Here is a 14,199-nt window from a genome sequence, read left to right as displayed (position 1 = left end):
ATAGTTTGTTGTACTGTTACTGGCTTCGCTTGCTAGTAACGGTTCCAGCTTTCGTTGTTATCTTATTTCAAGTACATCATATAGGTACCTGCCTCCCATAGATAATGTCGTTCACCTGATGACATTGTAAGAATTATTTCGAAACGTCACACTTCCTCATATTGCACGAGTTGACATCTATAAACATTTCCCCTTTATTCGCATCTCTTCTTAATGCCATTATAGACATTTGTGGTGAATGTAGAACTTTACTTGAATATAGAATGTGTCTATGTTTTCTAATTTCTAGTGAGTATCTCCCAAGTTCACCATAAACGATTAAGCTAGGAGTTGGTAGCTTAACTTTAATAGGCTTGCAATATTCCACGTGAATTGAAGTCCCCATAATGAACCATCAGAAGTTTTATGTTAATTTCCAAATTGTTCTCGTGGAGACAGAAAATACAGAGAAAACAGAAATTGAAAAAAACTATATGAGAAGGCTGTAGTTAAGCACGTGTTCATTGCGCTTGATTACTTTCATGCAGAATCTGAACAATAGCCATCATTTGATATAAGCCTAAGAATACTACCTGCAGTGGGAGAAATAGTGAAATACTTTCAAAAATTTTGCTTGCCAGCCGGGATAGCTATGCCCTGCTATGCCTGAAAGTTACTACTTCTCAAAATGACCCCACGAAAATTCACTAGCCAGTCGGGCCAGTGACTGTGGAGGTTTACTGGCCCGACTGGATTTTTACTAGCCACGTTCTAGCGGACCAGTGCCTATTTCGCACATTGACTACCTATATGACATCACTGCCATAAATACTTAAATTGTGCCTTCAGTCACACGTAAACCAAATTTAAGATTTTCAACAGAAGTCCTCTCGCGCTAAACTATACATAATTAGTTGTCTCCACAATATCACCTTCAGCCTGCAGGTATTTCGATTCCATGCGCAAAAAGCGGGAAAACCTCACTTCTTTTCAACGCCTCAAACTTTGAGAGTCAATTGTTTTATCCCAGCATATTGACCACATACATGTTTACATAATTTTCCAATTACCCAAAATGTTACTCAGCTGTTGAGTGCGGCGTAAAACTAAACTCACCGTCACTCACTCACACAGACACCTTCACAGGTAACCACCTCTCTTCGTTATGTAACCTTAATCTCCCATCCAACTGCGAAGTTGTTGTTTTTTTATCTGTTACACCAATTAAATATTCTGGTTATTTGCACTCTCTACAAAACAATAACTTGAACTATTATGTAAGGTACAATTCAAGTATTGAAAGAACATATTAATAGGAAATGACTTAAATACGTTGATAAGTGAACGTTTATCTCAGCTAGAAATTCCGTACACAACCAAAACCATGGGAGGAAAGCATATCACTATTCGTTGAGTATGTTTTATAGGTGAGGTGAAATGAGGTTTGACGTCGCTCATTTCGCTCATATGACGACGTGCATGCGTGTGTATGTGTGGCTGCTTGTACTAGCCTAGACTTAGGCTGGTTTTACAGTGCTAGCTCACTGACATACCATGCCGCCCCACCATGAATACCCTACTCAGACACATTATACTGACTTCGATCAATGTTGTACCTATTAATGCCGAGTATATAATATGTTAACGTCTTTTGGTTTGACGCGGCCAGGGTTCGAACCCGCGACATTCCGCCCTCGGGGCAGACGCTGTAACCACTACACCACAGAGGAGGTCGAGTATGTTAAATAACCACAGTTGCCATAGTACATTTGCAATTTATGTATTTTTCACGACAGGGTATGGGTGTATTCCGTCGTAAATAAGAAAACATCCTTAAACACTAACTTTGGACAAATCTACTGTGCAAGATAATTGTGACTAAATATTTCCAGTCAAATCGGCAGTATTTCAACCATACCGTGACTGTCACAAGTTATAAAAGAATACTACATTATGTGTGACAAAAAAATCAAAGGGCTGTAAAACAACTTGAAAGCACGGATAAAAATAGTAATACTAGTATATTAATAAAGCTACTAGTAACAACACAATATAAAAATTGTCTATTGTGAGTGGGTTAAAATATATAGTTGCACCGACAGCATTTCAGCCAAATCATGACTAAAGCAAGTTACACATCGATAATGCATAGTGTTTTATAAAACATCATACATACATACATACTAACATTTGTATAGCGCCGATATCCAGCTCAGCTCAGCTGCTCAAAGGCGCTTTGTTTTTCCCTCGTTCACTGGATGTCAATCTCAACGGCACATCGTATTGTCAATCTCAACTCCCTGGGGAGCATACAACTCTTGCAGCCACTAGGCGCACCGAGTTATTGTGGCATTCCCATCCTTACGAGGAACTCATTCACAACTGGGTGGACTGGGACACATAGTCACAGTACTTTGTCCAAGTTCACTGCACGTTGCTGTACCCGCAACTGGGTGTTTGCACGTATTCATGTGGCCACCATCTGGTCATATACCAACGGATTCGTGGGTTCTTTTAAGTGCACAGGGTTGTGTACTGTACACTAGGGGTTGTGACAACACTGAAAGAGTCTGCACACAAAGTTGACTCCAAGGTTTTTACACCCGGTCACAGGTGGGCTCGATCCCGTCACCTCAAGCTCGCTGGATCACTAGCCTGGGGCTTTAGCCAGTTCGCCCACCGCGCCCACCGCGCCCACCGAAATAATAACATCTGATACTGTTTGAAATTGTATCTAGCCATCGCGTAAAACAACAAATATCCTACGATAAAATCCTGGAAGGCCTAAATCTACTTTGATTCTTTTGGGACTTACGTACACTCGCGGGAGCACAATGCTTCACAGTAATTTATAACACCCCCCACCCCCACCCCTCTTTAAGGATACAGTAACGAACAATCCCAGTTGCTAGTTTCAATGACCAGTTGTATAATAACATACGTTTATCTACAAAATATATAAATCATAATTTTCCAGCAATTCAATTTTTTTTTACAAATCAACAATTAAATGAATACAAAAGTTATTAAAACGATCCTCCATGGATGAAGCTTTGAAATAGTTATCCCGTATGAAGGAAAACTCAATACAGTCAAGCTGGACAGGATTTACCGTGATTCTCTCATCTTAAAAGGGACACAGGACGGAGGGTCCTCAAATTTCAGCAAATATTCATATGTATATCTGGAATGGACAATACGACATATAATAACCAGAAATCTGAAACTGACACACAAGTCGGTTTAACCTGTAGTCGGTTTGATATCACATAACTATCGATGCTTAGTTGGGTGTCCGTTTCTATTCTTATTCAAAGTGGTGGAATAAGTAATGATCTATGATTGTAGAGTTCCTTTTGGGAGGATTAAAACACAGCCATATGCAGGATTGGATTTGGTAAAATCAGGGATAATCTTATAGCCTCCCTGGTAAAATATACTTTACAAATATTCTCTAAAGACACTGTTGAACCCATTCGGACTTGAAATTGCCTGTCTGTTAAAAACTGTGAGATATAAACTGAGGTAAAGGGAGAGAGAGAGAGAGAGAGAGAGAGAGAGAGAGAGAGAGAGAGAGAGAGAGAGAGAGAGAGAGAGAGAGAGAGAGAGAGAGAGAGAGAGAGAGAGAGAGAGAGAGAGAGAGAGAGCATTGTTTATAATCACGTTTTTGTGTGTTGTTTATGTTTTTCGCAGAGTAAACTATACTCTCCCCAAAAAGAAACGCATAGGCCAGAAATCTGTTTCTAAAATGTTGTATTTTCAAACATGTATAACTCGTCCACAATCAGACTTTAGTGCATGAATTTTACATCAGTTTAGAAGAAGGAAATGTCTATACAACCTATAGTGGATAATTTTAGATAACGGAGACATTGAGCGCGATGGTGACGTCGTAACTACGGTCCCGACGTCGTGTCTCCTGGCTCTCAGCCCAATTTTTCTCAACCAGTTCCGTACAGTTTGACCGGATATCCTCCGAAGTCCAGGCACGTGCACCCTGGCTGCTGTGCTCTCACCCGTGGCAGTACGATCATGCAAAAAGAAGTACCTGGATGTACCGATCTTGGGCTGCAGTGGTGACTCGAGGTTTGCCTGTACAGGGGACGGTCATTTGTCATACCTGGTTGGTTGTAACGAGCTGTAAGCCGTGATATCGTGCTCAGACTAACATTCAGACGCCTGGCAATAGAAGATTGGTAATCTCCAGCGTGCATTCTTTCAATGGCGATGTTCCGTGTCGCAGCGTCAAAACGTGGCGTAGTGATTTGACCATGAAACTCCTTTAAAACGAATGCCGATTTCCCAAAGTAATCTGCATTTTTATAACCAGACAGTGCATGCTCTTTGCTGCACAATTTCAGCTGGATGGTGATTTTTGCTGCGTTGTGGCGATGCGTTTTTAATCCTTGTAAGAAATCTCATCAAAATCAACATTTTCAGGTAAAGTCGATTTTTTACTTGTGCAATTGTGTAAAATAATGTTATCAACGTTTTTGTTACATATTTTGACGATTTTTTTAACACAATAGGTAATTAATAGATGTTTAAAAATACAAACGCCTATGCGTTTCTTTTTTGGGATAGTATGTGTCACGGTGTAGAGAGATGTACACCGCCCAATTTTCATTTTATGTTTAGGAGGTAACTTTATTCTCCTAAAAATTTAAATTTGTTCAACCAATAAACTAAGAGTAGTGTGTAACGTCTCCCTGGCGGGATTTTCAAGATGGCGGCACATCCGGTCCCCATGGGCGCCGCCATCTTGGATCAAGATGGCGACCCACGGGGACCGGATGTGCCGCCATCAGGGGGAGATCACTCGTGTTCCGGTTCCGGTGCTTCCGGTTCCGGTGGGTGCGCACGCATCGCGATGACGTCACGACCGGTTCCGGTGGGTGCGCGCACATGACGATGACGTCACCTCCGGGCCAAGATGGTGGACGCGTTTCAAGATGGCGCCCCATCCGGTGGGATCGGGTGAGATCTCGCGAGATCTCGTGGATTCTCGCGGGATCTCGCGAGCGTAGACGCCTTTCAAGATGGCGGAACGGACGAGCGGCGGACGGGACGGGACGGAGAGGGAAGGGAAGGGAAGGAGAGGAAAAGGAGAGGGAAGGAGGGAGAGAGGGGGTGAGGCGGACACGATGGCGTGGCTAGACAAGTGTTAGTGTGTGTGTGTGTGTGTGGTGTGGTTAAAACAACATTGGATGTAGCATTCTTTCGAGCCAGGTGGGTGGCCCTGAAAAGGGCCGTTGGTATGTGAATCAGTCAGCCAGGTTAGCATTCACAAAGGAGCTGGAGGCCCCGGAAAATAAATTTTCCGGGGCAGACTTCGTCGTGGAGATGGTTAGCCCCTTTGCGGACGCCGCCCCCGCAGTAGGTACACACGTAGTACGGTGCACCTGGGCGACATCGAATTGGTTGGACGGCAAGGCTTTCCAACACGTTTGGCATATAATGAGCTTCCAATTGGGTGGTAGACATTGCCATGCCGGTGGCGGAGGTGGTACTGCCGTGGATGGTGGGGCTGCCGCTGCTTCTGTCTCTTCCCTTTTGATGTCAGCCTTCCCTTGTAAGGTAGGGCTACATCGCAAACATTGCCGTCTACCACAATTTTTCCTGTAAGGCGTCGGTCGCATGACTTCTACTTTTCTTGTATTCATGTTGCATGAAGATAGCTCTCACTGACCCATGCTGGAGTTTATATATGGGCGACCAGACAGCGATGACGTGTCGTCGATGACGTGGTATCGATGACGTCATGGTCGCGCGTGAGGGTAGTGACGTGGTATCGATGACGTCATGGTCGCGCGTGAGGGTAATGACGTGGCACCGCTGACGTCATGATCGTGAGCTCTCACTATATAGGATGAGCGGGATGACCGAAGCAGTGTTACAACCAGCAATCATGTCTGAAAACTGGGAGTTAGAACTGATACCCTTGGAGACACCATCGCCACCCCCCTTGCCGGCATGGCAGTGTCAACAATGTCATGGCTGCCTCCCTGTTTACGCTAATGGGACTGATGACTATCGTGGTACCTTCCAATGTGTGTACTGTGGCACTGTCTTGAAGGACACGTACATCCGCCGATTGACCCATGGGAGCAAGTGCCCCCGTCAAGACAAAGATGACCATTCATCCCTGCCAATGTATGACCCCACTGTGGTCCCTGGAGTGAAGTACACACCACAAAACGGCCCTTTTCAGGGCCATCCATCTCTCTCAAAAGAAAGGTTCATTTCAATGCCAACAACAATAATAACAACACTAGGTTGACATTTTTCAAACGTTTTATTTCCCCCGCTAACAAGAACACTTTGACAAAAGAGACAGGATTAGGGGCGTCCCTGATCTTTTGTTTACAAACGGTATGAACTGTAACATTAGAACTGTAACATCAGAACTGTAACATCATCACATCAGAACGATAAGGTTGTGTCCTTTGGCAGGTGTGTGGATCATGGTCAGCGTTGTTGTTGTTGTCTGTCAGGCGTGCGGGTTGAAACCAACGTCTTACACGTTCTTCATTGACGAGGGTATCGTAGGGATCAAACTGTTCCATCACTTCGTCAAAAAGACCATCCACGGGCACGATGAGCCAGTACATACAAACAGTACATTCCACAAGAGGCACTGAACCAGGGTTGAAGTGATTGGCCATTCCACTGTTGTTGGAGCCATCCGGCGAAGGTCATGACATTTCGAAAGTCTGGATGCTGTTGATAGGGATGGAGCCCATAACTGTCAAAGTAGTCCATGGTACCTGGTACTGGACGGTACACGCACACCCAGTGTTGTCCTGGGAGATGGCTGGGGTCCGTGTTGACAATGTAGGCTTTAGGATAATGTCCCTCCTGCTGTTCACACAGCACGGTGGTGGCAAAGTGATCTCGGGCAAAGGTACCTTGGTAGAGGGGTCGCAGCAGGGGATCCTGTTGTACGTAGGCGTTCAAGTGTCTGGTCGTCAAGCCACTGTCGTCGTCGTCCATCCTTAGACCATCAGAGCGCGTTGCGGAACCGATCAATTTCCAAAAGCGGCTTTCGTATTCCTCGTAGCAGACGAGCGTGACGGGGCGTGGTAGGGGTTCTGCAAACTGAAGTTCAAGTCCCAACTTGCCCGTCTGTCGTGGGTAGTTATACCCTTCATCTGCACCCAGATCCGCCGTCAGATCCACTACCCACACGGTGAATCCGTTCCTGAATTCGTCCAGGGTGAGGTTGCAGGGATGTTCTTGCCACAGGTGCCCCGTGTTGCGGAACAGGCTCATGTACAACTGTTTGAGCGAGGCACTGTTGTCCTGAAAGTCGCTTTTGATTTCGGTGCCATGCACTTCTTGCCCATTGAGTTTCAGCTTGAGACTGGTCACGTTGTTGTGCTTGAAATGATAGGGGTTCTTTTCCTTGCTGCCGGCAAAAGCATCATTGTCCACCAATCCCAACACCACTCGTTTGGGCAGTTGGCCTCCAATCAGTTGATCTTTGTGGAAATCGCGCCCTCCTCCTGAGATGTCGTGGGCTGTGACTTGGACTCGGGTCAAAGGATATTTGGCCGTGACTCCTGGTGACATGTGTTTCACGTGTTGTTCCCGTATGGCAGGATCAATGTTGACTTGGCGCACGTAAAACTCGGCTTTGGTCAGTTCAAATCGGCACTCGACGTCTCCAGCACTCATCAAGTAGAAATCACTCGGGCTGCGAATCAGTTCTAGTTTCATGGGGACTCCATCCACCAGGTACCGGTCTTGGAGAAACAGGTCACAGTGGAGACGTCCTGTCAGTTCCACGTCTCGGTGGGTAGAATGACCCTCGTCGATGCGACAAGTCCTGCGTTGGCATTCTGAAGCCAGCATTAAAGTGATCCATTTTTCCAGCTTCATCGGTGTACCATCCTGGACACTGGAGATGGGTCCCTTTGGCTGCCTTCCCATAACTCAGCAACGTTTCCAAATAGGCTCGGTAGGGATAGGTACCCATGGAAGGAGTAATTTCCAGTTGGTTGTGTCCCACTTGCACACGCACTTCACGAAAGAGGGAATGCATCATGTTGTTCACCGTGGACACGGCGAGTGCCCCATCGCCCTCACGAATTGCATTCGTACCATCTGTATTCTTGATTTTGAGGCAGATGCGGAGGTAACACTGGCTCAAATCGATGTAGGCATTCACAGGGTTAGCAATGTTAAATTGGAGGGGGCCCGCGACCGAAGGGGGTGCCAGAGGGCTGTATCGAATCCACTGACCTTCTTGGACGGACGTCACCACAGGGGGCACAGAAAAGAGATCCAGTTGGGCCTTGGAGCATTCACAGGCATCTCGGCGCATCATCTTGACCGCTGATCTGGACTACAGGTCTGGACCACAGGTCTACACAACAGGTCTTGACCCTACGGTGTCTGGTGTTGAACTGAACTCCTTTCCCATCGGGGTGGGTCTTTATCTCTTTCTCTCAAAACAAGGGTTTACGTTTCTTGGTGGATCCCACGGACTGTTTCCGTTTTCGTTTGCGAGCAGGTGATCCTGGTGGTGGGTGCTGTCGCAAGGTGGCGAGTAAGGCTTGTTTCCCATGATGTTTCAAACTGTCCCCCACACTTCGGTGTCCTGAACGGATATCTTCCACCAATCCCGGCAACATCTTGGCACCTGATTTGAGAGCTGATTTTCCCACCGTCTTGAGGATGGAGAGCGCTGAACGTCCCAAGTTTCCCAAGATGTTACGAAACCTCTCCCTCGTTGATGAATGCGTCCTCGCGGTACACGGCTAAGCCGCCTCCTCCTCGCTGCTGTCCACCCAAACCGCTGCCGCTGCGGAGTCTGATACACTGATGTCCTACCATGCTGATTCTCAGTACGTACCCAGGCGACGGGGACGGAAATGAAGTGTCACGATGGTCTTCCCAGTCTGGAATGGCACGAGACGTCCTACGTCATCCGTTAAATAGATTCGAATGGCATCCGTGGTTCCCTGGCGCAATCCCATGTAGCGTAGGTGCTGAGGGGTTTTGATCACGACGCTGTCTTCCATCATCTGGCGCGACACGGGGACATACATCAGTAAGGGAGCCATGGTATCCCCCACGATTTGATCTTCCACTGCATCCGAGTAGACGTACATGGTATCAAAACCAGCCAGATGGTGTGCTTCCTGTTCACCCACGACGTGAGGACGGTCAAACACAGCCACCTGGACAGGCTGAGCAGAGACTTGACTTATTTCTTCTGCTTCGTCCACCATGGGGAGCTGTATGAATCCCAGCATACGTACTAAAGGAGCAGGCAACACCAATCGGGTGGTGTAGGCAGACCTGAAGGCATCGTGGTCAGGTTGACTTGCGGTTCTGCAGGAGGAACCCGTGATGGCTCTGCACATGTCTTTCGGGGTGGGAGCATAAAAGTTGACATGCGTTTTGCCACGCATTTCAAATCGGAGGTCTTCTTTGGGGTAGTTCACGGTGACGGTGAAACGAGCTCTGGCATCCGCTTGGTAAACATCTTGCGTATGCTTGTCCAACAGTCGTGCACAGGTGTGTTGAAGCAGGATGTTCAGTCTCTGGACCAGTTGGCGACAGGAATACACTCCTTCTGGAATAATGACCTTTTCGCTGACGGCTCTGATGATGCCTGGGTTCTCTTCTGTCACGGTCGCATCAGCGTTCTGCTGAACTGTAAGTCCGGGTCATACGTTCCAAGTTCACATGAAGGACAAACCAGTTGAAGGGGTACGACACATTGTACCATGTCATGGGGAAATGAAGTTCACTGACGCCGACTTCCCACTCCTGACGATTCACTTGAATGGGAAAGGGTAGTTTGACTTCGTAATGATTCACTCTGTTGTCAGGATGAACATCCATGGACGCTTCATCGCTGGGTAAGGTCACGTAAAAGTCCCGCTTGGAAAACACAGACACCGACATCTTTCTCTCTCTCTCTCTCTCTCTTTAGGGAACCAGGCTGGATACAGAGGGGGTTGGAGATGTAGTCGAGGAAGGTGGCAACGTGGATGATGACGACGACGACGACGACACCAACGTGGGTTGTGGGAGCAAGTACCCCAAGCTACTGGCCAACAAAGCTGTCCACAACTGTTTCTCACCGTTGTCCAATGCTAACTGAACCATGCTCATGATGACCACGCCATATATCAGAAACACTTGGGAGAAAAACACCACTTCACTTCGTGGCAAGTCCATGCCAAAGCAACACCAGCGTGGGGATGGCTTGCCGCTCTCCTTACACCTTGAGATCGGTTCACTCTGCATGATGGTGGAGGCTCCACTGACGGTGGGAGACTGGAGGCCACGCTATTTAAAGACCAGATGAGCCGCAGGGATCCATGAATCAAAGCTGGCAGGGTATCCTGACCATCTCACCAACACTTCATCCTTTTTTTGACGACGTCGTCGTTTCAGGACCTGATCCACTGTGTACACGTCATCCGTTTTCTGAATGGGTTGCAGTTCTTGCGGGTAAAAGGTGCCTTGCAGCACTTCTCCATGATCATCTTTCACTTGGTAGACAGGAGGAACACGCCCTTTCACCACCCGATCCACGGTGAACAGTTCGGTGGTCCAGTTGGGAAGGTACCCTTTGTCAAACGTGCCCTTGGTCTTGTTCAAACGGACACGGGTCCCGGGTAACAAGAGAGGGTACTTCTTCTTCTTCTTCTTTGTCTTCTTGAGTTGGCGCTGCTTCTGCTTCTTCTGTCGTTCCATGTGATCCAACACCCGAATTTCATCGTAGGGAGCGTTAGGACGTACATCCACGGGGCGTTGTCCAATCGTACGATGGACGCGATGATTGTAGGAATGCATCAGTTGGGGTAAGGCCTTCAGGTAGTGGCGTGTCCCTTGTTGGGTGAAATACCGCCACATACGATTTTTCAACGTCCTTTGAAAACGTTCCACCACAGAGGCTTTGGTTTCTGGGTTTTGACTGGTGTAGAAATGAATACCCCGTTTCTTGAGGAAGGCTTGAAAAAGGGGCATTGACAAATTCAGTCCCTTTGTCTGTCTGTAACTGGGATGGCACACGTCCTTTGGCTTGTTTCAGGATCCGTTGAAAGGCCTCTATCAAAGTGGCACCGGTCTTGGCTTTCATGGGCTGCACCCAAGCCATTTTGGAGAAAACATCGATGACACACAGCAAATACCGGTTGCCTTGGTTCTCTTTCTGATACGCAAGGAGATCGCTCAGATCGGCTTGCCACAATTCATCCACGCCACCCACACGGTAATGATCCCTGGGAAACGAGCGTCGGGCTGGTTTGTGCAAGGTGTACATGTCCTGGGTTTTCAACCATTGCCGCACCTGGCGTTGGGTGGGTCTTGGCCCCGTTTTGCTTCCCCCCTTCCTGGGTCCCCCCTTCCTGGGTCCTGCTTTGGCTTGATGTCCTGCTTTGGCTTGATGTCCTGCTGCTTGCCACAAGGCAAGCCACCCTCCATAGCCTGCTGGGTGTTTGGGATCGTAATAGGTGTGGTGGAGCCATCGTGTCCATGCAGGTGACAAAGACGATGATGATGATGCTTTGCTGATGTTGTTTCTCTTTGGACGTCTCATGATGACACTGTCGTTGACATCACCCTCTGCTCCCTTTTATTAAAAGTGAATCCACTGACGAACCCGGTTGAGAGGGGAGGAGGGGGTCTCTACAGCTTTTTTCTTCTTCTGGGGTTCCAGAGGAAGGTTGGATGCAGGGGGTGTCAAAACAAGTCAGCGGGTGGAGGTGTGGGACGCTTCACGGTGTCAGGAGGCTGGGTGGATGACCCTTTGGTTTTCATCATCCAGGACCAACGTAGAGGATTACCAATCAGTTCATGGGGTACATTGCTGGAAGCGAGATACTGACCCAGAATATTCCAACCCGTGGAGGGCCTAATTTGGTACGTTGTCGAACAAGATCATTGATGAGATCCACCATGTGCGTCCCAGGCATGGGTTCCCCTTCCACCACGAATTGACCCGCCTCATTCCAACCCAAGTCGGGATGAGCACGAATCTGGGCCATCAACTGCCTGGCCTTGGTCTGTAGCGTTTTGGGAACCGTTTGCACGACTTCATTCAGAATGGCCGACATCATCGGGTTCTGAAACAAAAAGAACAAACAAACCATGAGCCACTGCTCTGACCCGGCTTCGCGGACTCCTTCTTAGGAAGGCGACCTCTACAGCGGGACATGTAGATACCACGACTCAGTAAGTCAACCGTATTTCTACGGTGAGGAGATCCAGTCCTGGGGGTGCCAACCCTGGGAGTGCCAACCCTGGGGGTGCCCGTGGCCTCTAAAGGTCGTGGTTTGACAGCGGCTCGGTCTTGAAACGCCAAGGTGTGTTGCAACAAGGTGTTATACTGCTGCTCTCGGTCCCTAAAAGGAACCGTGTCATCACGGACGAGGGTATCCATATCGTGAAGCGTGTGCACACGTTTCTGTTCCAACAGGTTGGACTTGAGCAAATGTCGTTGACGTTTTTCTTCTTGCAGACTTTGCCATACCTCTTCTGGGACCATCACCATCTTCCGTGCATGCTTCATCTTGGTGGTAGGACGGTGCAGATGCAACTAACCCCAATCTAGGATGTGTCCTCTATTTATGATCTTCCTTGAGGATCTTCCTTGAGGATCATCTACCCAACAGGCCAGACACCAAGGGACCCACCACCGATGCCAAGGCAGACAAGAGACCTAATCCCCTTCCTTTCTGCTGTAAAAAGTTGACGTTTCTTGGACACAGACACCTTCTTTTTCATCAACGTATGCATCAGTGACCCATGCTTTTTGTAAACGTTGACGTTGCTGTGCTGTCATAGGAATGTTGCCTCCATACAAATTCACCACGCATTCACAGATGGCTTGAATCAGTTCCGATGGGGCCTGTTTCAAAATAGCCTGTCGCATGGCTGGTGTCGCCAGAAGGACTACACACATGACAGAGCGCTTCTTTGTGACGCTTCAAACGTGCCGACATGATGATGATGGTGTCGTCCCTGCAGCTGCTACCATTGAACTGACCAGGATGGGGTGGGAGGCCTCTATTTATGGTAATGTCGCTGGAGGGTGGGGGTAATGCCGTTGTGGTCTTCTTCTTCTTTTGACTTCGTAACACCATCCGGGTCAAGGCTGCACCTGGGGCTGAGGGTGAAGTGACCCTTTTCTTCTTCTTCTTCTTGTTCTCTTGTCGGTGGGTGACTTGCGACGCCCTGGGGTTGCTTAGGGCACGCGGCGACGGCGAGGTGCTGAGGGCTTCTGCTGTTTTCCTGTAGGTAGGACTGCCAGTTCAGCAAGATACGGGTCAACACACCAGCCAACGTACCACTTCCACTGCGTTTCATCAGGTAACTCAGGCGTTCATCCAAAGGTAGTCGTGGATTCGCAATCTTGGTCAGCATGTCTTGGTGTCTCAACAGCCAGGTCTTGTGCTCGTCTTCAAAGGAACACGTCCTGCTCGCAGATTTCTCCGCGGCAATGACAAACCATTGCAACAGCCGATGGCGTCCTTTGACAGCCACGCTCTCTGCGAAGGGAGTCGTTTCTTCCACGATGATGGGTTTGACTTTTCTGCGGGCGGGCATGCTTCTGTGGCTTCCTTTGCGTGGGGTGCCGGGCTGGGGCGTTTAGCACCCGTACGTTTCTTGCTGGTGCGTTTGGTGCTGGTGGTGCGCGGTTGGGTCAAGGGTTGAAAGGGTTGGATCATGGTGGGAGAGGGGAGACGATGGAAATGAAGGGAGGGCCGGAAAAAGAAGAAGGGGAGGGAAGGCAGCAGGAGAGGCACGATACGTACTGACAGGGACAAACGTGTTGTTCATGGTGGGTGCTGTGGGGTACAACTGCTTTAAGGAACGTCTTTGTTTGGAGGAGGAGGAGGAAGCAGAGGGAGGAGGAGCACTTAGACTTTTCGTACAGCCGTTGCACACCTGACCGATGTTGTTCGGTGGGATCACGACCCAAGGTGGTCAGGAAGTGTTTTATGGATCGGTTTAAACAACCCTGTGGCAACAGCACGTTTGCGGGGCTGGGTCTGTTTCCGTCTGTCTCCCATGGCAGCTCTGGGTCAACTGGCCGTAGGGTAGACGCTCATCTCTATTTATCACGACTTGGGAATGTAAAGGGTGGTGGGGTTACTGAAAGAGATGGGACCGTACCACGGTGCTCTTTGGCCGTGGTCGGTTTCAAGTCCAGAAACAAATAGGAATAAGGAGCCAAAGTGGCATCCTCATAGGCTT

Source organism: Haliotis rubra, unplaced genomic scaffold (genome assembly GCF_003918875.1).
Source record: "Haliotis rubra isolate DU_JTF1 unplaced genomic scaffold, ASM391887v1 Scf425, whole genome shotgun sequence".
NCBI classification, from domain to species: Eukaryota; Metazoa; Mollusca; class Gastropoda; order Lepetellida; family Haliotidae; genus Haliotis; species Haliotis rubra.
This window is presented reverse-complemented; position numbering follows the sequence as displayed.